Raw genomic sequence first — 26,641 nt, 5'->3', positions numbered from 1 at the left:
GGAAGCAGCATGGCTTGATCCACACGTCAAAGGCACAGCAGTCTGCCCTGGGGGTGCTACCTCTCCTGGGTCAGCCAGAGTGGGGCAAGCAGTCATGCATCCCCTCTGCCCAAAAGCGTCTTGAGAGCAGCAGCAGAGGGGGCCAAGGAGTGGTGTCTGCAGAAACGGGGCTTCCATGGAACTGGTGTGTGCCCTTCTCAGTCTCTGCCCTGCTCTACCTTGCTCTTTATAAAATGAAGAGATGGGGTGGGAAAAAGACCCTTTAGCACTTTGGTAAATCTGCATTTGTGTGTTAGGACCAGGGTCTGGTCTTGGAGGACAGATATTGAGCTGGGGAGGGCATAATATGTCTGAAGGGCAGACAATAAAACCTGCTCTGAGCCCCTGATGGTTCTGCCATAACACTCTCCATGAGGTCTCATATCCTCCTGAAGCCCACATCAGGAAACAGCTGCCAGGCAGGGGCGGGTCACAAGCAATATGTTTTTTAAACTAAAAAGACATTTTCTCTTTGGCAACACCTAATTCTAAAGGTGGTTTTTCAACAGGACCAATGTTAGAACTTCAAATGCATAGTTTATAGTAAGAATTTACACTTTTGTGTTTTAAGAATGCCTTGGTGGGGTAAGCACAAGGCTGAACGGGAGATCAGGTGGTTCCTCTTCACTGCTCTGCCCTCCCCATTTTCTGTGTGGCATTGGTGGGACAGATTTCTCTCTTTTGCACAAAAATACATCCAGGGCATTTTCTGGTGACATACAATATAAGTTCTCTGAGGTTACGCATGAATGGAGCTAGAGAAGCGTAGTCATTTACATTATTTTAAAAACTAATAATTATAACTTAGAAATTCAACCACTGTTACCGGTTTGTATCATCTGTAAGAAGTTATTCTGCATTGCAGGTGCTTGTCAGTTACAAAGTAGGATAGGTCCACCATGTAAATAAAATAAATCCATCTAATTTTACGTAGTCAAGTAGCCATCTGATGATAACTCTTGGTCACTGCCAAAGTGAATCAGCCTCAAACCATAGGAGAAAAAGATTCAGTTCCTGTGGATCTGCACTGTAGAAGTCTGAAATCAGCTTGCAAATGTGGAGTATTGCTGTAACCCATAGTTCAGTTTATGCATTATTTGGGTTTATGTGTCAAAGCTTTGGTAGCAGAGGGTCGCAGGAGTGGCATCTGTGAGCAGAGCCAGCTCCAGCTGGGTCCAAAAGGGACCTGCTGCTGGCCAGAGCCAAGCCGGGGAGCGATGCTCTGTGGGCCTCTGGAAGAGCAGACTGAAGAAAGGGGAAAAACCTGCTGTGCAACAGCAGCTGGGAGAGAGGAGTGAGCACCAGCCCTGCAGACCCCAAGGTGAGTGCAGCAGGAGGGCAGGAGGTGCTCCAGGCACGCAGCAGAAGTTCCCCTGCGGCCTGTGGAGAGGCCCCTGGTGGAGCAGGCTGTCCCCCTGCAGCCCATGTGTCCCACATGGAGCAGATCTCCACGCTGCAGCCCGTGGAGGAGCCCCCGGTGGAGCAGGTGGATGTGACCTGGAGGAGGCTGCGGCCCATGGAGAGCCCCCACAGGAGCAGGCCCCGGGCCGGAGCTGCAGCCCGTGGAGAGGAGCCCACGCAGGAGCAGGGGGTCTGGGGGGAGCTGCCGCCCGTGGGGGACCCGTGCTGGAGCAGTTTGCTCCTGGGGGATGGACCCTATGGTACAGAGCCATGTGGGAGCAGTTCTTGAAGAGCTGCTGCCTCTGGGCAGCCCCCACAGGGTCAGTTTGGGAAGGACGGCATCGCGTGGGAGGGACCCCACGTGGAGCAGGGGCAGAGAGTGACCCTGAAGGAATGGTGGAGATGAAGTGTCAGGGACTGACCGCAGCCCCCATTCCCCGTTCCCCTGTGCTGCTCAGGGGGAAGAGGTGGAAGAGGGTGAATGGGGGGAAGGTGGTTTTAGTTTTCTTTTATTTTCTCACCGTTCTGGTCTGCTAGTGATATACAATAAATTATATTAATCTCCCTATGCTGAGTCTATTTTGTCTGTTACGATAATTGTTGAGGATCTCCCTGTCCTCATCTCAACCCTTGAGCCCTTTTTCATCGTATTTTCTCCCCACTTTTCCTTTGAGGAGGAGGAGTGAGAGAATGGTTGTGGTAGAGTTCAGCTGCCCAGCTGGGTAAAAACACCACATGCATGCCCTATGTGCCTCTGCAATTCCTGACTATATAGGGAATATCAAAGTTTGACTGCAGTATTAGCCTTAACTTTACTGGCATTTTTGATTTTTATAACAGTTGCAAAGCAGATCTAAACAAAGAAAAAAACCCTATATGCTTTACAGTGGATGTTTTTTTCTGTTTGTTCTTTATTGGTACTAGAAACACCTTCAGTTTAAGTTAAAATAAAACAAAAACAGCAAAATAAATAAGCTGGGGGCATTTGGAGGAGAATGGAGGCTATGTCTTGGTCTGAATACCTTTATTGCTACAGAGCTTTAAGTGTACAGCAGCCTCAGACAGAAAATGTTATAACCAACTTGAACAATGCATCTAGGCAGGGAGAACCTGGGAAGAGCACAACAGATGGATTAAAATAGGAGTGCAATAAATATGCATTTAGTTATTTATTACATAATAAATTATGTATTGACACAAGAAATTACACTGTAATTTTCTGTTTGAAATGTTACAGAAGTAAATGGGTTTCTTTTTAAAGGGTACGGTGGAGCGTTGGTCTTGCGTTTCTGTCATGACATTTAACTCATTAGCATGCAGGTGCACTCCCTGGGTCTCATGCAATAACTGTCTCCTCTCACTGTGTTTACAGATAATCCAGCAAGTTTGCAGGCCAAATGGCTCTCTGAATATGAGCCCACAAAGTGCTGAATGAGATGGCACGCTGCTCTGGGAGATTCCAGCACAGCTAGCCAGAAGGTGGGTTTAACAGTGCCATTAAAAGCAAAAAATGGCTTGAAGTTGTTTGTAACTGACCGCCGTGATAATTAATTGCAGGTAATGTTGCAGTCACTCGTTCTTCTTCCCTTTCCTTAAAATCAGCTCTCTTGTTTTCAGCCACTGATCCATGGTTAATAGCAGTTAGCACTATGCATCTGAGCTCCTGGCTTTCTACATGTAATGAATTATTCTGCTTCGTGGGGAGCCAGCCATGCATTTGATGTCTGGAACAGGGTCTCCTTTGCTGAGAGCTGCAGGCGGGTGAGAGCTCTGGTGGCTGCCATTTGGGATTGAGCACAGTCCCAGAGGACTCCCTGGCTCCTGCAGCTATGTGGAGCTGAATTCTTGCCCAGTGATGCCAGGGCCAGGAGAAGGGCCTGTAGCTTTGTTGCTGAAAGGGTCTGGGCTCGAGTCTGGGACTAACACATAGTTCTACCCGTGTGCCTCAGCTTTCCATCAACCAAGTAGGTGTGATGTCCCCGTTTCATGCTCTTTTTGGGACCTCTGCTCCCATGAGGACTGGGTATCTAGCTAGTTGTCTGGGCTCCCTCTGTGTTCATTGGAGGGGGAGACATTAACCACAGGTAAATGAAGTGCCTAAGACAGGTTGGAAAATGCCCCTTCTATGTACCTGACACCCACTCTGACTCAAGTGAGCCTAAGTAACCAGCTTAGGCTCCAAAATGAGTTTTAATTGGTTAAAGTTAGGCCAGGCAGTTCTACCAGCTGCACCTGCCTCTTGTCAGCTCTTAAGACAGAGACCATCTTCTGCCATGATGGGCATTGCTGTATGTCTAACACAGCAAAGCCATCATTACAGGTGGAGCCTGTATACGCAGAAGTAATACAAAGAATTAATAAAAAGTCTCACAGAGCTACTGACCAATGCTTAGTAGTCTGACAATGTCACCTTACTCCCATATAGACAGACAGGTAATGGAAAATCTCTGGATTAATACCCAGCACAGGTTACATAGCCTGGCTCAGACACAAAATCATGCTTTGGCAGTTTAACAAGCTGCTGTGTGTCTACTGAGCAGCTCTTAATATCCCTGTGCTGATCTCATCCTCATCGTCTTATCTATGCTCATGTGAGAGGTGTGCACACAAATGCATGCCTCAGCCTGATGCAAGGCAGCCTGTTAAGCCATGGTTATCATATACTGTAGGCCACACAGAGCCCCCACACCAGTTTTTTTTTTTTTTGTTTGTTTGTTTTTTTTAACTTGGGCTTCATGCTGACACTGGGGATTTATTAAAATCTGCTGTGCAATTATAAAGATTTTTTGCTAAATATTCAATAAACATCTATGCGTGTGGTATAGGAAATGGAGCAGAATGGCTATTAGGAAAAAAGTTTAGCATCTGTTCATTGAGTTTTCATGCATGATTTGTTAGGTAAAGGTTATCAGAAAAGTCAATACAAGTGAGCTCAGAAAACATAACATCAGTTAAACCTCTTGACAGGTGCATTACAAAGCAGCAGAAGATCATTTGAAACTGACCAGGAAAATTCGGTTGCTCCTGAAAGCAGAAATGCCTTGTCATACTCCTGGGCTGCTTTATGAACCCGCTGGTCTGCTAGGCTGAAAGCCATCACTCTGCTCCCAGATGGTGTGAGCTGCATTTGGAAAGGCAAGCAGGGTCTCTCATCCTGTGATGTGTCAGTCTAGCACTCTTTGAAGGCAGGTGAATGAACAGTGTTTTAAAAGAGGATTTTTACGCTCAAGAAAGATGCCAGCTTGAGACTAATGGAAACTCAAGTCCTTTGCTTACCCATGGAATTTGCACTACATGGGTGCTGGCAATACTCACAGCACCCACACGGACATTTCTCAGCTCTCTTTAGCTGGAAGCCAGAATAACAGGTATCTCAGGATCCATTTTCCTGCTCTGCAGCATGGAAGAGCAAAAGTGTTAATGCTCTCTGATCTCATGAGAAAATGCTAGGCAGTTGTGAAATGGGGTTAAAAGGTCCTTGCCATGCAGCTGTGCTAGCGTGTTGTTGTCTCCTTGCTAGGAACCCCGTGTTCCCTGTGTTTGGCTTCCAGCACAAGAAGGGTGCACATCTATCTGAATACATCTACATGTATGTGCAGTGACAGCTTCCTCCTACCCATTTCTGACCTTGGCTCCCAACTGAGAAGTCTCCTCCCTCCCTATAGTGCTGTATGTCTCTTATTTCTGCTCCTGGGCTTTTCTTTTCCTACTTTAATATAGCCAATGCGATACTCCTATTTTATATGAACATCACAGCCTTTCATCAGGTGAGTGTCTTGAGTTTGGTCTACCAAACCATTCAAATATCACAGCAAATGATTTGTTCCTTGCTGTATTGACGAGCAGAGCTGAAAACTTGGTTTACTTTGAGTGTGACCTGTCCCCTTGTCTGTGGCTGCTCCGTTCAAAGACGTGTCCTGCTACTGTTCTTTCTATGCCACCTAAAACCCTTTCCTCTCCCCTTCCTTATTGCTCATAAATGAATCTGAAAGCAAAAGACAGGTAAAAATCATTCCCCACATTTAAACTGGGATTCGTAAATGGTACTCAGATTCTCCTAAACATTGCAGCTGTATTTCAGGCCATTAAGCTGCCAGTGAAAAGATTTGTGTTCCTTTCATTTCAGTCCCTTGACAGATCCAATTGCTAGATGTAAAAGTTTTTAATTAGATATTTAGAAATCTTTATAATCTGGTGGGATTACTGAGCAGAAACCCAGCACTGCAAAGGCCATAAGGTCTGCTCAGGAAGAAAAATCTTTATAAATAAGCATGCACTGAAAGAAAGAGCAAAATAACCATTACCTCAAGCTATGAATCAATGTGTTCCTGAGAGGTTAAGGCCCTGAAACAGAAATGTCTTTAATAATATCCCTAACTTTATGTGACCCCATTGACTTCAGTTATATATGGATCAGTAGTTTGCTCAATTGGGACTTTCTTTTATGGACTAAAATAAATTCATTTTTTATTCATGGTATAAAAAAAAATCATTCACAGGGTCTGGAAATGTGGCCCCTATGCAGTATGCAAACACAGTGTCTGGGAAAATATAAAATAAAAGTAGAGAAGTGTGGGAGAAAGTTAGTAATATTACCCCTTTAAACTGCTGTTGGAAACTGAGGCTTAAGGACTCAATGTTTTATCTAGGGCCATGCAAGCAGTATACGGCAAAGCCAAAGAACAGATCCCGATCTCCCAGGTCCTGCCCTCTATACCTTAATCCTCCAGTGTATACTCTATGGAAATTTCAGCCATCCTATCTCCTACTTTAGACCTTTTGCTAACACATGCGCAAGTGGAAGGGACAGCAAAGTGAGAGCTAGCTAATTCTTTACCTTCTAGGGATCAGGAAATATATCTTCTTCCTGCTCTAATATTTATTTATAATCTTGAGTATGATATACTGGTGAAATGAATATTTCTGCATAATAATCTCTGTATGCATTTAAAAAAAAGTGATTTTTTTGGGGTCTTATTTATTCAGATAATTCTAACTGATACCATTTTTCTGACCACGTGCATCAGACAGTCTATTGCAGCTCATTTCATAGCATAAGAGTGCAAACAATAAGAAGCTGACTCTCCAAAGCTTGAGTAATTAAATACAAGTAGGGCAGTGGCAATAAAGAGAAAGAAAACACTGGATAAGTTTTCTGAAAAGGAAAAAGGTATAATTACTTCAGCCGAAGGGCAGCAATAACATAGACATTGACAAAATACGAGGATTTTATGTGCTTATTGACTCAGCCATTCACAAAAAAAAAAAAAAGTCATTATCGTAGCAAATGCCACATTACACGATAGTAATCAACTACTGTACTGTACCTCTGAGATACAAAGCACTTTTTTCTGAAAATCAAAGGCACTTTTCTGAACAGGTGAGAGAAGAACTTAATGGTTGTGCGATGATATGGCCATATGTTTTTCTTTTTGCTTTTCTAACATTTAGCAGTGCTTTTTGCTCTCTTTGTTTTATCACAAAATGCTCTGAGGTGCTTCTGCTGGCTTTTGGTAAAGTAGCTGCAGAGTTAGTACAGAAGCTTTGAACATGCCCAGCTGAGGCACATATGACCACCTCAGCTGTGAATGATAAGCTTGCAGTGTGAAAGGAATGAAAAAGATAAAGGTAAGCTTATCTGGAAACCCTAACTCTCCTTTTTTCCATCCATCCTTACTGCTAGCAAGGTGTCTGTTGGACTATTGATAGGGATCCTCCATTTTAAGACCAAAGGGATTACCAAGTCTGTGGAAGAAGAAACTGATGAATGCTGACAGGGTATCAGAATTTATACTTACTTGTGGGTGATGATCGCAGCATTGAGCAGGGGCAGACAAGATGTCTTTAGATAAGCAGCCCTAACCCCATTTTTGGCATCTATAACTGGACACTAATAATTCAAAACCTTTCCTTAGAAATATAGGCGGCCAGTTACATTTCCAAAATATAGATATCACAGTCATGAGAAGATACCTCTTCTTAGTGTAGAGTGGGTCAGCTTTTTTTTTTTTTTTTCTTTTCTTCCTCTCCATTTCTGCTTTTGTATTTTTGGGGACAGATAAATATTGGCATAATTTAACTGAGTATGAGCCTTTTTTGATCTCTCTATGTGAGGGCTGTCTCAGTCTCCTCAGCGTAGGAAACTGGGGAAGGACCCTCCTGATCACTGGTACACTGGGAACCTGAAAATGCCATCCAAATTCAGAACATTATCTTCATTTGGAAGACTGATATTCCTTTACTTCCTTAGTATTGCTGTTTTTGTCCTAATGACTGTAATCATCTCCATCTTAATTAGATTTGGAAAAAGAAACCCCACACCCTCTGAAAATTGAGGAAGAACAGAACAAAGCATCTCCAGATGCAAAAGGCTGATGTATCAATCTACTACCAGAATGTGGATTTCAGGTATCTGAGATGGACTACTTCAGCATTAGAAAGTCTGTGATGCTTTTAAAATCTGTTCTTGTATTTAAAAAAAAAAAGCCTTATATATACTAATTTACCCAAGACTGTGGGCCATAGGAAAATAATGTTACCTTGGCTCTGTAACTTCTGTTATAAATCATCTGCAAATACTAAAGCAGCTTTATTTGCTGAGGTGCTTTTATTTCTGAGTTGATATGATATGACAGAAAGAAATCACAATTTCTAAGTAATTTGGGATGGCCAATGTGATAAAATTGCCTGACTGTAACTATGCTGTATATTATGTGAATGAAAGTTTTATGGGTATATATATTATTTTGGATGTGGTGCTACTAATTAGCGTCTAGTATGATTATCTGTTTCATCAAAAATATCCCTATTTCCACAAGACCTTTTAAGGTGAGGGGCAGGCAGGAAACAAGTTCTTTTTCTGTATCAAGTTTAACATCTGCTGTATCTATGGATAACAGGTTCTGAGGTGAACTGCTGAGTGTGTCACAGTACAGCTGGTAGAGTTAAGTGTGGAAAGTCAGTCTGAGCACATGCTGTAATGGATTTGACCTCGAAGAGCACAACAAAGAGAAATTGCAGATAACCATCTGAACTGACTTCAGAAGCCTGTAGCCCTGACTCCCTGGATACCAGGAGAAAAGAGAAGGACTAAATAGATTGGAATGAACAATCAGAAATACAAGAGTGAATAAATGCTTAATATTTGAAGTGCTGACAGTAGAAGAAAACATAGAAGAGCAGTACATTTCCCTACATGATTCCAGTCATATTAAGAAAGTGAAATTCCTTAAAAGACAGCTTTGTAAAAGTAAAATATATATTGAATAGAAGTGAGATGTGAAAGTAGTGTTGGAACAATAAAGACATGCAGCTGAGAAGGTCCTAAGCACCTTTTCATGGTGAGCAATTACTGATTAAAAATTCTAAGGAGAAAGGAGAAACTACTCACATGGAGAGTAAGAGTTGCATTCCTCTGATGCAGTATATTTTAAATTCTTAATCAGCATGGATAAGAAATTCAGATAGAATTATGTAAGAAAATGACACAGATAGATGCTTCTCTGGTCATCACAAAACAGGATTTCCAATTCACAGGAATCAGCTGAATGCTTATATGTGGTTTTGGTCAGAAGTATAAGGAATTTTCCTGTGAGCTGCGAGTTCTGGGGGTGTTCCTTCTCCTAGAAACACAGTGCCTCCCATTCAAGATATGCTCCCTGGACTACCGTTGTGCCTGCAGCAAGATCTATACTTGGTCCATCCCAGCAGGACCCAGTTTATGGCTCCAGCCTTACAGTTGGCAGTGGTGGATTTTACAGGGCTCTGCCTCAAAAGATCATCAAATGACAGAGCATCTGAGATATAAGTACAGCCATTTTTGGATCACGTTTTTCTGGGCTGAAATGCTGTACATGCTGGTTCCCGGCAGGCAAAGTGTGGGAAGAAATGGCCTTAAGCACGAGAGGTGTAGGTATGCAGAAATGAAAGCAGAAGGTGAAAGCACAACTATTTGATTTATTCAATGGTATAAAAGGGCAAATATCTGCAACTCGAATGATTCCATCAGTTTGACCTTCCTAAAGTTAACTTGAGACTGCAAAAATCACCGTACTGTATGCTTGTGGTCTAAAACAAGAAGATGGAAGATAGAAAAGAAAATGGAGGCTAAGAGAGTCAAAAGGACATCTATGTTTATTTTCCCAGAAAACATCAGGGCAGAACTGGGAGTAGAGCCCAGCTCATGTTGTATCCACTACTTGTTATAAGGATGGGCTTTCCACTTGGTTATTCTTCATATTACATTTATTAGCAGAAGTAGGATTAGGAGGAGCTTTGTGGATGCTCTGGGACTGGAGACTGCTGTGATCAAGTGCTACTTGTTTTCTGTCTATTGTGTTTAAAAAGAGAGGCAGAGTAAGGAGATAGAAAGTGTGCACATGTTCAGTGCTGCATCTGCCCTACAAAGCCCCAAGTCAGAGTAAAAATAAGTCTTTGAAGAGAATATAGACAGCAGTGTATTTAGTTTTGATTTATTAAAATAGTTTTCAGACTGCAGTCTTATTTGTCCTGTGAGAACTGCACTCTCTGGTAATGGGAGCATTGAATTTTCATGTGAAACATTTTAGAGAGCATATTTTTTTCCACGTACAAGAGTGTGACAAGAATCTGTTCTTGTATGATGATGTGCAAGTTATTACAGCTGCTATGCTAAACATGTATTTATGATCACTGCTGGCACGGCTGCTGTGTATTTTGTTTATATTGTTAGAAACCTAGTTGTGACACATTATAAAAAATGCATTCTTTTGTGATAGTCTTACACTAAAGCAGAATAAATCATACCTCCTACCTCTGTTCTTGCTTTTCTGATATTGCAACTTTGCTTTTCCCTACCCCAGAGGAGGGAGCGCCTGTGTGATTCTCAGTCCCATACCAGATGATGTCGAAGGCCTCATGAAAGGGCAAAAATAAATGCCTTAATATAGCTGTCAGAAAGATGAGCCCCAAACCTCTGCATGCAGCAGCTATGGTCCTTCAATCAGAATAAGTTGCTTTCATTAAATGCTAGTTTGGGAGCAGTCTAGAAAAACTTTATGCGTGTGAAGAACAATGTAATGAATAATTTCAAAATGGGGAAAACAAAGCTTTCAAAATACACAAGAGTTAGCCAGATGCAACGCTAGACAAGTATTCCTCATGTCATTCATTTACCCTGCTCTTTCACACTAACATGGATAAAAGATATGACTACCTCTGCGTGCATTTTTTTTTTTTTAATGAAAGCACGGTCAGATTGCAGCAGAATTTAAAAGCTCAAGTTTTGGTACTTTTGAATTAGATTTCCTTGTTTCTTTTCATTTACCCAAACAGAATATTTCAGTGTTGTCTAACTAGCAGCATTCTAAGATAGTGTATCATCATATGCATTGTGTATGAATGTCCTTCACAGGCCGCCTTCTGGTTGCCTGTCCATGTTGCCGCTGAAATCAGTGGTGCAAGATCAAACCCTATTGTTCTAAGAATCAGTACTACTGAAGCTTAACTATGTTGATATGTAGGTATACATCAACGTATATATATACGGATGGTTACACCTACACTGCTGTAGATATTTAAAGGATATGAGTTTATGCAATACCAGTAGAGAAAAATGCAATACTATTTTGTGTTATTTCTAATTAGTTCACATACAATGAATTATTTGGAATTTTGATTTATTTTGTTCCTTATTTAGAAATTTATGTAGCATGTAGTAAATGTTTCACTTACTAATTCTTAAAAAGCGAATTATATTTTACATTATTAAATGTTTTAGGACTCAATTTCCAATTTTTTTTTTTTTTGCACTGGAACATAAGGAAATATGAATATGAAAAATTGTTATTTTATTCATATTTAATGTGTGAAAAGGATAACGGGGAAGGAAAAGGTGTCAGAACTTTTTTTCAACAGCTTTGGGTCCAAATGATCGAAACACACTATATACACATCTTAGTGTCATGCTTATTGACAGTCTAAATGTGAATAAGAGCCAGGTGACTGAGAGTTATGCAGACATGTTTGCAAGGCTGGTGTCTTATTTTTTAATCTGCTTTTATATAACAAGAGAAAGCAGTTCCAGACAATATATTTTGGATATTTTATTGTCTTCTCCGAGAGCTGATACTGCTGGGAATGATTCCAAAACAGCTATTACTGAACCCTGAGAAAGAAGTGATGGGAATTTCAGTGGATATCGTAGTAAAGCAAACATTTACTACCCATTTTCACAGGTGTTCTTAAGCTTTTCTCTTAACGCAGAAAAGAAATCATGCCCTTATATTATGTACCACTGGGCTGTGATTTTCGGTTGATGCTCAGCTTTCAATGGTGTATATGTACAGACTCTTCAGAAAACAGCTTGTTAGAAGGCATTTTGTTTAATTATGTTTTGTTGTTTTGACTCCTGTAGTGTTTATCATCCTGAGGAATATGGCTGGAAGTATAGGTCAATGACCCTTTATACATTACGGTCTTACTGCTCCATGGGGGATTAGCTACCTAACCAGAAATTTTATTCATTATTTCTTTTGTGTAGCTATTCTAAATCACTTCTTTATAAAGCTACAGGGGTAAAAGGCTGAGGTCAGCAAAATTTTGTTTGGTCAAGTCCTCTTAAATAATTCCTTGCAGTGTAATAAAAGGGTACTTTTCTTACCATGCAGCATACAGGAACCCAGTAAAGAGAAACTACGGGGAAGAAAGAAGCAAAGACAACTGCAGAGCAGGAAAACTGTTGAACGTTCTCCAATTTCATTTGACATTTCACAGTGACAGAAACCTCTGTGCTAAATATGTTTGTGCTGATCTGCTGTGAAAATTCACTGTTCAATAGCTTCCAGAGTTTCTCATGTCTTACCTAGGGTGAGCAAGTGTAGTGGCTGACCATTGGGCTTCCTTGCTGAGTGTGACTGGCTAGAGTGGCTCAAAGACTTTTAAAGGATTTTGTGAACTGTGTTTCCAAGGTGTACCTCTACTTTTAATCTCCTTATAACTGGAAATTGTCAGTCCGTGGTGCCTTTGGTGAAAGGCAGTTACTGAACTTTGTGAATCAGCAAATGGATGGAAAAACATTGGGAAATAACAGTACCTGTTGGATCATAAAAACAAACAACTCTGCATAACATGCTTTGCTTTAACACAATTTCATTTTAATTTGAATTAGCAACATTTGCCAGTGTGATGAATCCTCTTTCTTAGGTCACACACTGGCTGGCCCAATGACAGAAGGTAAAAGATGCAGAGGTGGAAATGGAGCACAATGTCATTTAATTTACTATCCTTCATTTTGCTTAGCTGCTTTTTTGACTAGTCTCATTTTAATACTCTTGGTGATCTCCACTGATCATTTTCTTTGGAGAATATTCACAGCTTAGTATCAATTCCAGGGCATGACACATTTTAAAAGAGAATAGAAGGGGTTAAAATAAAATGCTACTGCAACTTTCTGCTATAAATGTCTGCTAACAGAGGCACATGGTGACGGTTACAGTAAATTAATTGCTTGGTTATGCAATCCTCCGTTCTTGCATTCATAGCCTAAGTAACAAATCAATGTATCTGCATATTCTTATTCTAATTACAGTTAGGACATAATGATATAATAGAGTGTAGGGACAATAGTAACAGTGGCTATTTTTAGCTTACGGAGATTCAGAAACCTCTGGATAGCTGAACCTGCCACTCTCTGTGTTTTGGGGAGTTAAAGCTGAAACCTAAAAAAGACCCCTTTCAGACATACATGGCTTGGAATATTGGCACTGCTTGGCTTCACTAATTCTTTGTTTAAAAGGCAAACAAAGTGGGTTTTCTGCCCAATTTAGGAAACCTGTCAAGATGTACCAACAAAGACTAAGCCATAGACAAAGCAGCTTGAGCAAACTGAAGCTGTCTGAAAGCATTGGGGTGTCAGAACTTCAAACTGAGCTGCAATCCACCTCCAAGATCCATTCGAGTGCCCTATAATGTCTCAAGTACACACAGAACTATGAAATTAAGTGTTCCAGCACAACAATGGTTAGATTTAACTTTGGGCTGAGTCCCCATTTACTGCCGATAAGTCAGAGGTTCACTTTGCTGAAGCATCCATGAACGAAAGTTGCTTGCTAATGTTGCACTAAAGTGCCATCCAGCTTGCACTGAAGAAAAAATCCCAGTAAGTTTCCCATGGCTCACTTAGCCATACAAAAGCTGGCTGAGAAGGCAATTTTTCTTGTGAAAATGAACCATGGAAATGAGACCAACTGGGTTTTCAGATTGCTCTCCTGGGGCCTTGACAGACTGGGACTCAGGGCTTTTGGCAGCCCTACCTGCCTTCTAGCCTCTGCAGGGTGAGCAAAACAGCACTGCCTCCATGTAGCTCTGCTTTGCATATGTCTCCTGCTCATTGCAAACATATGAAAGACACACATGTTTTATTGCAGATTTTTGGCATGCAGACAAAGTGCACAGAGGGGGGATAATTAGGCTTCAGGGTGGCACCTCCCTCTAACATCATAAATCAAAGTTATTTAACAATGAGTACAATCGAATGGCAATAAAAATGCTTGGAAATAGAATTGCAATAGCCAAACTTGTTTTCGTTAAGTTGTTTACCATAAGTGAAATAAAGTACAGAGGGAAATGGAAAATGTGGTAACTGCACTGAATGTAGTTGTACAGTTTTCAGATGTCTCTCAGAGTTACCCAAAAGAACCCTTTTACTGTATTTCCTCTTAACATATCTGTAGATTCTCTATGTAAAAGCTCATAGTATTTTCCCTGGATTTTTTTTCCTTCTCTCTTGGCTAAAACTTTCTGCTAGGGTAAAGGAACTTGGCAGTATAAAATACTTCAGACAGTGAAGCAGAATTTTCGTCTCCTAGCCCAATTTAAAAATGTGAACAAAATTTTTGATTATTTACTCTGAGTATAAATCAAACTTGTTGGACTTCAACTGACCCTGTGTGAACTTCAGAAAGGTAGGGTTTTACCTGTCAGTCAGCCCTAGAGAGCCTGGACTTGGTGCAATGAAATCCATCAAGGTTGAGGATCAGCATTCTTCCTTTCTACAATCTCTACACAGCTCTTGTGATGACTAGTATACCTTTCTTATCTAAAGCCATTGGAGAAATCTTTCAGCAAGTCAGCAGTGGCAGTCACATGTGAGTGGACATCATCATTTTTTACTTATGTAATATTCCAGCAAAGTAACTCTTTGTATCATGTCGTCCCTCTGACAGGAAGGCTCTAGATCTGAGACCCACCAGGCCATGGTACAACTGAGCATTAGTTCTTAGGGAAAGACTGAGTTGCTAAAGATGCTTTCAGCAACTCGAGGTTTTTGCCAAAATTGCATGTTTTTTCCTAGATGATTGCAGTGATAAGACATAATTCTGTGCTGGGGAAATTTATTTGGGGGAAGGACAGATCTTGTTATCTGGCTTGGCAACCACAAAATTCTTTAAGTGTTTTATATTCATAAGGACATTTTTTGCCTTGCTCTGGAGAGGCATTGAATTGAACATCCCTTAATACTGAAAAGGAATAATCATAGTACATATTATTATTATTATTATTTTCCTGTATCTGTTATATAAAACTGTTCAGAAGGAGCAAAATGCTTTCTTCTCAGCATTTGAGGTAGACGTTGCATTCTTATACTGGACAAATTTCACCGAGGTCAGTGGAGTGCCAGTTGCATAAACAGCATACACAATGAGAGTAGGAGCTTTTCCCTTAAAATGAGTAAGTTTTATGTTCAGTCTCAGGCTCAAATACAGCTATTTAGAAACTAACTCTATTACAAATGTATATTCTGGCATATCAGGATAAGAATTTTACCCTTTGTTGTCTTTCATCCACGGAAAAGTAGGGGTGGGAAATGGCTTGAGAAAATATGCCATAAGTAGCAGAGAAAATGGGCTTAGTGGAGATGATGGTGTAAAACCCGGGAGGCATATCATTGACTCATGCTGTGCCAAAATTAGATTTTAAAATTGTTTCTGTCATCTTATGAAAGCCCACAAGACTTTGTTCTGAATATCCTAAAGCTCTTATAACTTCTGTTCAAAAGAAGTTGGCTATCCTCATTCTTGTTCCTCCAGACATTACTACATGCTAAGATGTTGATATAATTTTTAACACATTTCATCTAAATAAATAAATGTCCTTTTTCCTCACCTGCCAGAAGAGAGGCTTCTAAGCCTGGGAGCTGCTACTGGGGCCAATTGAAAAGTACTGCAGAATGCATTGGAACTGTATGAAAAAGTTACCTGTTCTAAGAAGGACTGATTTCTCCATCTGGTGCTGCCAATTAATTTGCCAAACTTAACCTTTTAAAATGTCATTCTCTGCCCCCTCTTAAGGATAACTAACTAACGTATTTTTTTTCTCTCCTGACTTCTTAAAAGCTCCTGCCCTTTCCATGGACATAGGAATTTCTTAGGTTGATTGGGAAAAGGAAAAAAAAGAAAAAGTTTTGCAAATGCAGCTTCCCTCCTGGGAAGTAAATGAGAATTTTACCCCAGTCAAAGTCACAAATTAATAGTTTTAATCACCTCAGAATATAAAAGTGTAAGGCACTGAAGACAGAATTATTCAACTGCTGTTTAAAAATGGCTAATGTCTGTGTCCATGGCATGGCTGTCCTGTTGACATCCTGTTTTAATGAGTATTATGAATTCCTTTTCAGTTTAGAAAAAAAAATCTATCATGCTGATGTGGCTGTAGACCTTGAATTTTTCACAGTTATGAATCTTGTATTATTATGTTAGGAGTGTGTAGCTCTGTTCTTTCTAGAGACATTTCACTCTTAACTGTGATGACTATTTGTATTTCATTCAGAGAACTATGAAAAATGCTTATACTAAATGTTTTACAAATAGGCTTTTATTCATCCTATTTGCCATAATACAGAATGATGTGATTAGTAATGATTTTTACCAGGCTTCTAAGAAGGTGTCATGTATCAGTTTTGTCATTTAAATTAGTTGTTGTAGTAATGATAGTATATCAGTTATTCACCGGAAGGTTGAGTTAGATCAATTCTATAATTAATCTGCCTTGTTTCTCTACTTGTTTATCTCCAGTAATTATGAAAATATTGGTGTTACTATATGCAGTTAGTACTTAATTTTCTGAATTTTTCTGATCTACATGATCTACAGATTATTTTACAAACAATATTCTATGAAGTATCTTTTTTTTTTTTTTTTTAAACTGAGAATGGGATCATTGTGCTTAGTTCTTAAGTATTTTTAGTATGTTTGCAAAAATTGTTCACATTTGGTTGTTTTCTTTAAAAGTGCAAGTTTATCAGTTCCACAGTAAAGGACTTCTGAACTGAAGGTATTTGCTGAGGGAAATTTCAGAACTGTGACAAGGTACAAGTTTTTCCAATTTTAATTGTAATCTCTAGCCATCAGGTGTCAGGTTTTCTGCTCCTGTTGTTTCCCTCTCATTCTTGGCTGCACAATATCCTAACTTTAAGGAAGAATGGAGATAAATTCTGTTTTTATACCTGTGGTTTGCTTCATATTTAGTTATGAAGTCCACCTCTGTGCATCTCTTCTATGAGATGACAGCCCGGGGTTACAGCCAAAGGTAAAGGGACCTTTTCCACTTTTGATCTGGGCAATGTAAATCTACAAGTTTATTACTGCCAGCGTGGGAAACCAGGCTAACAGAGAGGCAACTCTGCCCTCTCCTTTATCCAACATCTCGGTACTGCCTCCTCCCTGCAGGAATGTGACTGTGGCTGCTTTGCTGTTTGCTGTGAGCCATCACAGCTCCAGTCATGGCTAGCAGATTGAACACGTCAGGATTAGGATTAGTTTAGGTATCGCCTTGCCTTGCCCTGTCTCTGAATTAGGATTCAGGCTAGAAGCTACACTTCTACTCAGATACAAGCACTAAAATTATGACACAATATTGGGTTGTCCAAAGCATAGCGACCAGCTGAATTTGGTTCCATCCTGATTTGACTGTGTTGAGGAGTAAACATTCTCCAGCATTGCCTATACTTTGCCAACACCAATCTTAAACAAAGGCAGATGATCTGAATCTTTCTGAAAGGGGGTGTAACTGAGTTATCCGTATACACATAGGGCAACTATATCTATACAAATTTTTCCAAGATAAATCCTGTCCTGATTTTTTCCCCAGAGCAGAATGCAGCAGCTCAGTTTTCTGAAAACGACATGATTTGATTAAGAACATATCTTTTTAGACTTTTAGAAAAGACTGAATATTATTGTAGAAAGTGTGATTTAGGAAATATGCAACCTCTGTAGTATTATTTGTGTTCAGAAAAACTGTTTTTTTCCCTGGATATTTAGACGGTGTTTTTTTTGGATAACGCTTCTGCTAAGTGATATTTTTGTTAAGTTTGTATGTCACTTAATATCTATCAATGATCGTTACTATGCAACGGATATGGAATAATGATTCAAAGGTAACATCATATTGTTTCACTAGGAAAAAGCAAATAGCTTCTGGTTAAGGAAATCCCAGTGCACTCTAGTAAGACAGAAGTGAAAACAAATTTGAAGCATCTTATCTCCAGTTGTTATACTACCAGAGTAAAACATGACTGTGGACATGGGAAAGTGACATAACCTTGTGAACCAGGGTTGTTGCCAGCAAATGTTTTTACGCTCTTATTTTTGTGGAGAGCTGAATTCACTCTCAAGCTCAAACATATCTGCCAGGTCCAGAAATCATGTGCAAATGTACACCCACAAGCAGATCAAGGTCAACTCCCCATGAAGGCATGGAGCAGACCAAGAGTGTTCAGCTGTCTAGGCACAGCAGATCTGGCAGAGGTGGTTGTCCTGCACCTCAGGCCACCAGCAGATGTTTGAAACATTTAATGAATGCTCTGAGCCGTACCTACAACTGGGCCCAGTAGAGGAATGAAGAGTGTGTAGGTCACAGATCTGGTTGAGCTTAACTTGCTTTTGACCTTAATTAGCCAAAATGGCCAGTTTCCAAGGATGTAAGTGTTTCTGGGAAGCAAAGAGAAAAGTTATGCTATCCGGTCCTTCAGACATCAGGTCTATAAGAATCTTAAATTCTCCAGATTACCCACTGGTAAATCAGCAGATACCGGTCTGTGCTAAAACCTAGTAAATTTTATCTCTGAAGTCCTTCACAAATAATAAGAAATTTAATATAATCAGCAGTTGAGACTGCTTGTTCCTTACATTAATCAGTAGCTATGATTTTGCAAGAGAAGAGCCAGCAGTAGGGACCCACACTGTACCTGCACGTGTAATTGTGGCTATTACCCAAGTGAACGTACCCTTGGGCTCCTACCTACCATGCGACCGTCATGACACTTCACACTGATAGAAGTGATAACTGCAATGCAAAGCCTCAGAGAAAAGATCAGAAACACCGTCACCTTCCCTGCAGTGTTTATAAGGTTCTTCAAAATAATAAATAACAGAGCACTGTAAGTAGGTCCTCAGCCAAACCAAATTTGGTAATTACTAGCATCACTGTACTCTGTCAGAAATCTATTGTAAATATTTAAATATTATCAGTTTTAACCTGACAATTGTGTGAATATTCAATTGTCATTATCTCAATGTCATTTGCAATATGATACTATTTAAAAAATATGAAGTTGTGAGAAATTTTCAAGGATGTTGCTTTACACTAGTAGCTTCTTTAGTATTGGTGATATATATCTAATAATAAATATTTGGTGTCATTACATGATTTCTCATCAGGGTACTACTAGAAAGTGGGAGTCATTAACTCCTTTTTGCAGGTGAGAAAGTTGAGGCCCAGAGGAATGATGTATCTTATGTGGAATCAGTAATCAAATAGGAGCTGGGTTTCTCAGCTCTTAACACAGGATCTGAACCAAGTTATGCTACCATAGCTTAAAAGTGGTTCTGATGTTACAATTAAGTATATTTCTGAAGAAAGGCACAATGTATAGGCAAATGTATTGTCAAAGGAGTTCAAAAAGAAATACTTTATGATTGTACAATGGCAAAGAAGTAGGTGAGGGTCAGCCTTTACCTCCAAGGGGTTGCTTTTATTTTATTGTTTTTTGTTCTGTGTAGAAAAATGATCATCACCTTTAAAAAGCAGATGTGGTCAAAGCCATCTTCTTCCCCTTCAAAATAGTATTGAAACATAAGTGGAACAAAGAGTGAGTGAATTGCAGTCACAGCTGGGATTCTTAACAGTCCTGTACAGAAACTGCTTCAAAACTTTTCTTCTCAGTCTCGAAAAAATTCTTCCCTCTGCCTCCTCTCCTCTCTGTCTCTAAAATGGCTGAGGTATTAAAGCTCGAAGTATGTTTGTCTCCAGGCAGTAAATAAATTGAAAAGCTGAGAAAATACCTTAGAATTTCCCAGATATCAAGGGAATGTGGAAAAGGATTTTTTTTTGTTTTTAGTCATAATGATAGCAGTTAGTTGCTCTAAGATATCGCTATGGGCCCACAGCAGAGTGTATGTTGGTCAGCTCACTTAGGGTGAAACCTCAGAAGTTGTGATGCGGATACAAATCAACTTTTTTACCAATTAAAATTTTTTACCAATTAAAAATTACCATTCCAGCCCTCAGGCAAAGCTAGCCAGCAAACAGGGCTGGAACTGGGAACCTCTTTACTCCTTCTTCAGTAAGAAGTGGAGTATCTTCATACAGACCTGGCAGTGAAACAATAAGGAGTTTTACTTCTCTGCACGGTTTTGTGTGTATAGTCATCCAGAGCTAGCCATGGCACAAGGGGAAAATACATTGTAACTCAATATTTTTCTTATCTTACTACAGTAATCAAATGTGAAGTTTTAGTCTTTTGCATAAAAAATTTACAGATTGCTATGCTGACAACTCTTAAACCTATAGCTTCCTTTTAACACTTTTTTATTTGTTGTTTTTGTGATATTTTTCCTCACTAAACAAAAGAAAAGTCTGCCTTGGCTTTGCAGTTTTTGATCATCTAATTTCCTCATATATTTGCTCTATGTATGAGAGTGTATTAGGATCTGGAATAGTTTCTTTGTCAAAGATTATTCTAGTCAAGTGTTGACATGAAGAAATAGCTTCTCAAATTAAAAAAAAATAAAGAAAGATATAAAAAAAAATGTTTGTTGTCTCTCATAAAGAACTTTCAATCTCAATTGTCTCAACTAAAGGAAGAACCAGGTCTCATCCAGATGACAAATGAGTCTGATGTGTTTCCTACTGCCCACATGAAAATGGATGCTAAGAAAAAATTGAAGTTAAATCCATCAGCTGCACACAGTTTCCACTTTAGACTTCAGAAATATTGGCTTGGAGGCTTTGCAAAAGGATATGCAATCAGTTGTCCTCTTGAGCACCCTTCAACAGTAAATGGAAGCACCACAGTGTTTGCTTGGTTTCTTGAGCTACCAAGTTAACCCCTTGAAAGCCAAAAAAGCTGAAGAGCCCAGCTCACAGTAATCTTAAGTTTAATTTTAGAATAGCACCACTTATACTAGAAAAATGCCGTATAAAATATATAAGATTTTTTAGATCTTTTTGTTGGTCATGAGCTAATGACAGATTTTTGCTATTCTTGATGACTGCTTGAAGGCAATGAGACAAGATGGTGATGGAACAGCTTCAGTGTTGGTTGGTAAATGAGAGTCCTTATACTTTGCTGAATGGGAAAAGACAGTCTGAAAATGCTTTAGGGACAGGTACTGCAGATGTAGTGAAAGATCTCCTCTTCAGGATGGTCCTCAGAACAATCAGGCAGAGCAGGGTAAGAGTCCATCTACCTTACTTTATGAGTATGTAGAAGAAAGTTTCTGATTCATCCACCAAACACCGAATCTGGGAAATGCTGTAGGAAGAATGAATAGAAAGAAAAATGTGATGTAAAAAATTTATGGGATTTTCTATCATTGCAACCAACTTCACTTAGGCTAAAAGAGAACAGTATTTGCCCCAGTAAGATAATTAAATTTCTTTTTCAAACAGCCACAATGAAGTCAGAGATAGAAAATTTATACAATATCTGAAATCTCTGGAATCAGGTGGAATAGCTGAAGGTTCAGATTTCCTACAGCAAACTCAGATTAAAGTCTGGAGCTCAGAAATCCTTTGAGGTAACTAAACATATTTTTATAGTGTTTTTGTTACTTTTTTTCTCTATTCCTCCAAATAATACTGTTCAGTTTTGTACAAATCAAAAGCTTGGAGGCTCTTCCTTCAAAAGAATCTTTTTAAATAAAAAATTCGGAGTCACCTTTAAAGGTTTGTTGCTTATATTTAATGTGAATTCTATGAATGAAGTACTCCTTTATTCTAGAAAACTTTAAATTGCTGTGAATTGCTGTGCTTTTCTAGAGTCTAGGCATGAGTTAATAAGTGGACTATAAACAGCTGTAATACTAAATACATCAATACAAACCCAATCAAGACAAAATATCCTTAAGGAGCATATACTCAAAAAACCTCACATCCACTGTGCTATATCAAGCCTACATTTCCCTTACAGCTGAACTAATTTCTGTCTGTTAAAGCCAGTGCTAGATGCTTCTCCTTCTTCCTGGAGTGTAAGGCTCCTTTTCCTCTTACCTTAGAAGTAAACGGTTTACAAAATGAGCACTGTAACTTCCTTTTAAATAAAATTTCTGAAGTTTTTACTAGTAAACTATTTAGAAATCAGGAAGAGTCTTCAAATGTTTCCTGCAGCATGAAGTGGCTGTAAAACTACTTTGTAGGGCACAGCTGAGGATTTCCAAGATATAGCAATAAAGCTGATTTAGCTCCTATCCACTCCTTCACATAAGGAGTTTTTCAAAAGTACAAGAGGCAAAAAAGATCACAGTCTATTTTTAAATCCTGGCAAAGGTTGACTTGGTAGCTGTCACTTACATACCTGACACTTGGTTGTTGTCAGGTAATTTTAAGGCATTTTGGCACTCCATTTAGAATCATTTTGGCCATCCAGTAACTTAGTGGGGGGCAAAGACTAGTAAGAATTTTTTACCTAAAGCCCAAAATATGAACACCTATCTCTATTCATTTAAAACAGACACGTCATTGCTTAAGCTTCTTAGTACTCAGGACTTCAGGAGAGAGCTGAAACTTCCAAGGCATCCTACCAGAAATGTTGTCAGCTTCCTGGTCCTGGGGATATGATGATTTCTCAGTGGCTATGCAGCTTTTCTGCTTCTAGACTATATTTTTGCATTAGGCTGTGTCTTTTAGGGGAAAAAAAAGAGAGAAAGAAATAATTAATCTGAAGGTGTTGTTTGTAACAGCATTTGAACTGCTTTTGTGTATTTAAAATTTTGGGGGAAAGCTTGTGCTGGTTCTTGTTCTAGGTTAATTATCCTTAAAAGTTTCCTAGTTTAATTTTTCTCTTAGTGTTATGTTTTATTAGATTAACTAAGGATTTTATTAGTGCTCTGGGACAAAGCAGAACACTGTAGCCAATATTGCAGAATTATATGTTCTGGTCTTTAATGTGCATTTTAGTAACATCTGAAAGTTTTCCATTTGTATTTTTAGTATTAATTCAGTTTTTCTTTGTACACTTTATGCTTCAGATCTTTCCATTTATCTTTCCAGTCCCTCCACATGCTGATTGCACTGATTCTCAGTGGTTCTTCCAGGACATGTTGGCTATTCCCTTGATAACAGATTGTTTAATCCTTGACTAGTCTTGCTGCACTAAATCTAGCAGACTTTACAGCAATGAATCTGAATGCTGATGTAACCCCCAGACAGTTCCATTTATATTAGGAGTGTGCACAATGCTAATCTTAGCTCTTTCTATCTAGGCTGAGGCAGTTTGTGCATGTTACTTGTTCAGATTCACAAGTAAGCTTTAACAGACTGGAAAATAATAGGACATGCTATTTGTGACTGATTTGGGATATAACAGTGATAAAACTGGACTGACTGTGGGACGTATTGTCTAGGAGCTGAAGCTTAGAGGTCGAAGGTTAGAGGTTGAGAGATAAGCTTTTTTTTTTTTTTTTTAATCCCTATAAGTTTATGGTATATACTAAATGAAAAACCTTTTGACATTGAATTTAAAGTATTTTTATATTTCTCCTAAAAGATGATCTAATATTAAAGTATTCAAAAGTGCATAAATATGACAACTTGTATCATCCTTGCTGTAAGTTCTTAAATGACTTTCCAGAAAAGAAAGATTTCTAATTCACAGATTTTAATCAATAATATGTATATATTACAGTGTCTTAGTTGTCCTATCTGAAGTCCCAGTAGATTTTTATTATTTTTTTTTTCTTTGATGAGTTATTGACTTTTCAGTCCCAGTTGCATCTGGTAAATATTTGATATTAAACCAGCACAAACAATATTTCATTTAAAAATAAGCTTCCATGGCTATATTTTTATACCTAAATATCTGTAAAATTATTTTGTTGTCTGCAATTTGTGGCAAAAATTTGCCATATCAAACAATATCCTGAGATTTGCTGCCTTAGTTTATTAACCAGACTTGCTCAATAACTTTCATTATTACATGGGGATTGAAATCACAGTCAGATTGATCCCTGCATACAATTAACTAGCAGCTAGGTTCTTCCATCTAAATGAAATATATCAGGCCACCAAGATAGTTCCAAGTGTTGTTCAGAAAAAGTCATTGATTTATTCATCAAAACAATAACTTCCTGCAACAGTAATTTCTACTAGCTGTCTTCTCCATAATGACTTACTAGACAAAACAAAATGTATTTGATTTAATGGCACTCCGAAGGCCAGATGTATTCTCCTGTCCCTTTATGAAAAACAATGCAGCTACTCTTGAATAGAGATTCTCTACTTGGGAGGGCATGCTCATAATGCTACTCTTCCTTTGAGATTCAACGCCTGGCTGAAAGTTTTGGAAGGGAATGCATCTGCCAAGACCCACCCAAAGCAACTATGCCCACTCTTTTGGCCAAGACTGCATGGACTTTCAAGACATTGAAGTGTTGTACCTCTGTTGTCAGAGCAATTCCACGAGTCCAAGGTAAGGAATAAGAGCTAAAGTCTTAATCCAATATTGGCCTACAGAAATGCTACAAATTCAAATATGTACGTCTATTTCTGGTATATCTAGCTTGACAGAAATCTCTCAGAATACTTGTTATAAATTCCTTGAGGGGATATACTTCTAATATTGATAGAACTACTCACTAGTGTCCATTGTACAATGCATCTCTAAGTAGTCTTTAAGTGGCTTATATAAATACTTGATTAAGTTATGCTTCTCCTTAATAATCACTGTTTTGAGAACAGACTGTGATGGCTTTTTATCTGTTGAATTATAGTTAAGACTTACTTTCAAATAATTGCTTGTATCTCCACTTATCTAGGTGTTATATATTGCTGATATGAAGCTGTTTCTGTATTACCATGTGAAAGGCTGCTTTCAGACCTAAAGTCATATGTGTAAATCAAAAAATCTACACATAGTTATCAGAGGTAAGAATTCAAAATTTACTTACAAAATCATAGAAAGGCTTAGGTTGAAAAGAACTCCTAGAGGTCATCTAATCTACCCACAGTGTAAGGAATTATCAATGAAAATATACAATATTCTCTGCACTGAGTAAAGAAAAAAAGTGTTTTTTTTCTTTTTTCTTTTTTTTTTTTCTATAACTAGAACTGGTTTGTCTATCCAGATGGTCAGAAGGTCAAAATGTTTTGATAGGCATTTGAGCTTTTTGATAAATACATTTGTGACTCTTGCATGATTTCAGTTTCTATGAACAGTCATGCAAGCAATTAGCCTGCAATGAACATTTACAGAAACCATATGTCTCCTATCCTAATTTTCTGCATATGGATATTTGAACTGGAGACAAGTTACAAAGCCCATTGTAATCACCCAAAAAGAAGCCCACTGACTTCAGCAAACTTTCTTGTATTTTATTTTTATTTTTATTTTTATTTTTACTTATTTTTATTTTTATTTATTTTTATTTTTATTTTTATTTTTATTTTTATTTTTATTTTTATTTTTATTTTTATTTTTCTTCTAATTTTTGTTTTATTAACCTAATTCTTCAGTCAGGGAAAAGAAGAATTTTTATTTTTAAAAAATCTGACTAATCATAACTGTTTCAGAAATATATAACATTCTCTGAAAGTCATTTGATAATTTTTTGAGTTCAGAGTTGTAATTTGTTGTGTAGAAGAAAATGAATGAAGAATTGTCTTCTTAATTCTCCGCTGGCAGACTGGACCCACATTCACAGCTACAATTTCTTTTAGAATGATTTATGTAGTAAGAGGCTCAAGACCTTTTTCTTCTAGAGCTAGAATGGTCTTTTATTCTTAATAAATATTATAAACATTCTTACACATTTTTTTTACATTAATGGTCTTTTATTTTAGATGGTTTTCAAGGGTAGAACTGCTTTCATTTCCCTGCCTTTTTTGATTCGTCTTTGAATGTGCCCAGATAATGTTATTGTACTAATTCTCACTGAAATCACACAGAATTACAGAATGACAAAATGGTTGAGGTTAGAAGGGACCTCTGGTGATCACCTTGTCCAACCCCCCTGCCAAGCAGAGCCACCTCGAGCATGCTGCACAGGATCTCATCCAGGCAGGTTTTGAATATCTCCAGAGAAAGAGACTCCACAGCCTCTCTGGACAACCTGTATTATGAGTTTGTGCTGTGAATGATACAGCTGTCTACAATAAGATGTTGAGAATAACAACCCACTGTCAGCGGCTGGCATGAAAATAACTGGAATCTGCTGTCCTCCAGAATGGTGACTCCAATCTGTCATCCAGATTAATCATTATAGCTTTTCTTCCAGTGCTGCTGCTTCCAGCTGTACAGCGTGACTTTACCACAGTATCCTCTCACATGGACTGGGTGATGGGGCAAAGGTATTTAAGTCAATATCTTTGTACCCTTACTTATTTTCTCCAAATATGAGAAATTAGTTTCTTAAACACAACAACAATGGAATAACAATGTTCAGTTTATATGGAATATCTTTCTTTACTTGTCAAATTAACTGATCTACTTCTAGTTTAATTCCTATGCTGGGGTAGAACAGACTACGAGTGTGTTAAGCTTATATGGAAACAACAATTAGTTGCCTTAAAATAAAGAAGCTGTCGCCAATGCCGACTTTTTCCTGCAACACTTCCTTTTTATTTAGTACAATGTGTCCTTCCCAGCTCTCTTGCCAGGTGTGATATTACTATACCCATTATTTTCCAACAAGGATTAAATCCTTTTCCTGCAAGGACTCATCATATT

This window comes from Cygnus atratus, chromosome 3 (assembly GCF_013377495.2).
Source record: "Cygnus atratus isolate AKBS03 ecotype Queensland, Australia chromosome 3, CAtr_DNAZoo_HiC_assembly, whole genome shotgun sequence".
Taxonomy (NCBI): domain Eukaryota; kingdom Metazoa; phylum Chordata; class Aves; order Anseriformes; family Anatidae; genus Cygnus; species Cygnus atratus.
This window is presented reverse-complemented; position numbering follows the sequence as displayed.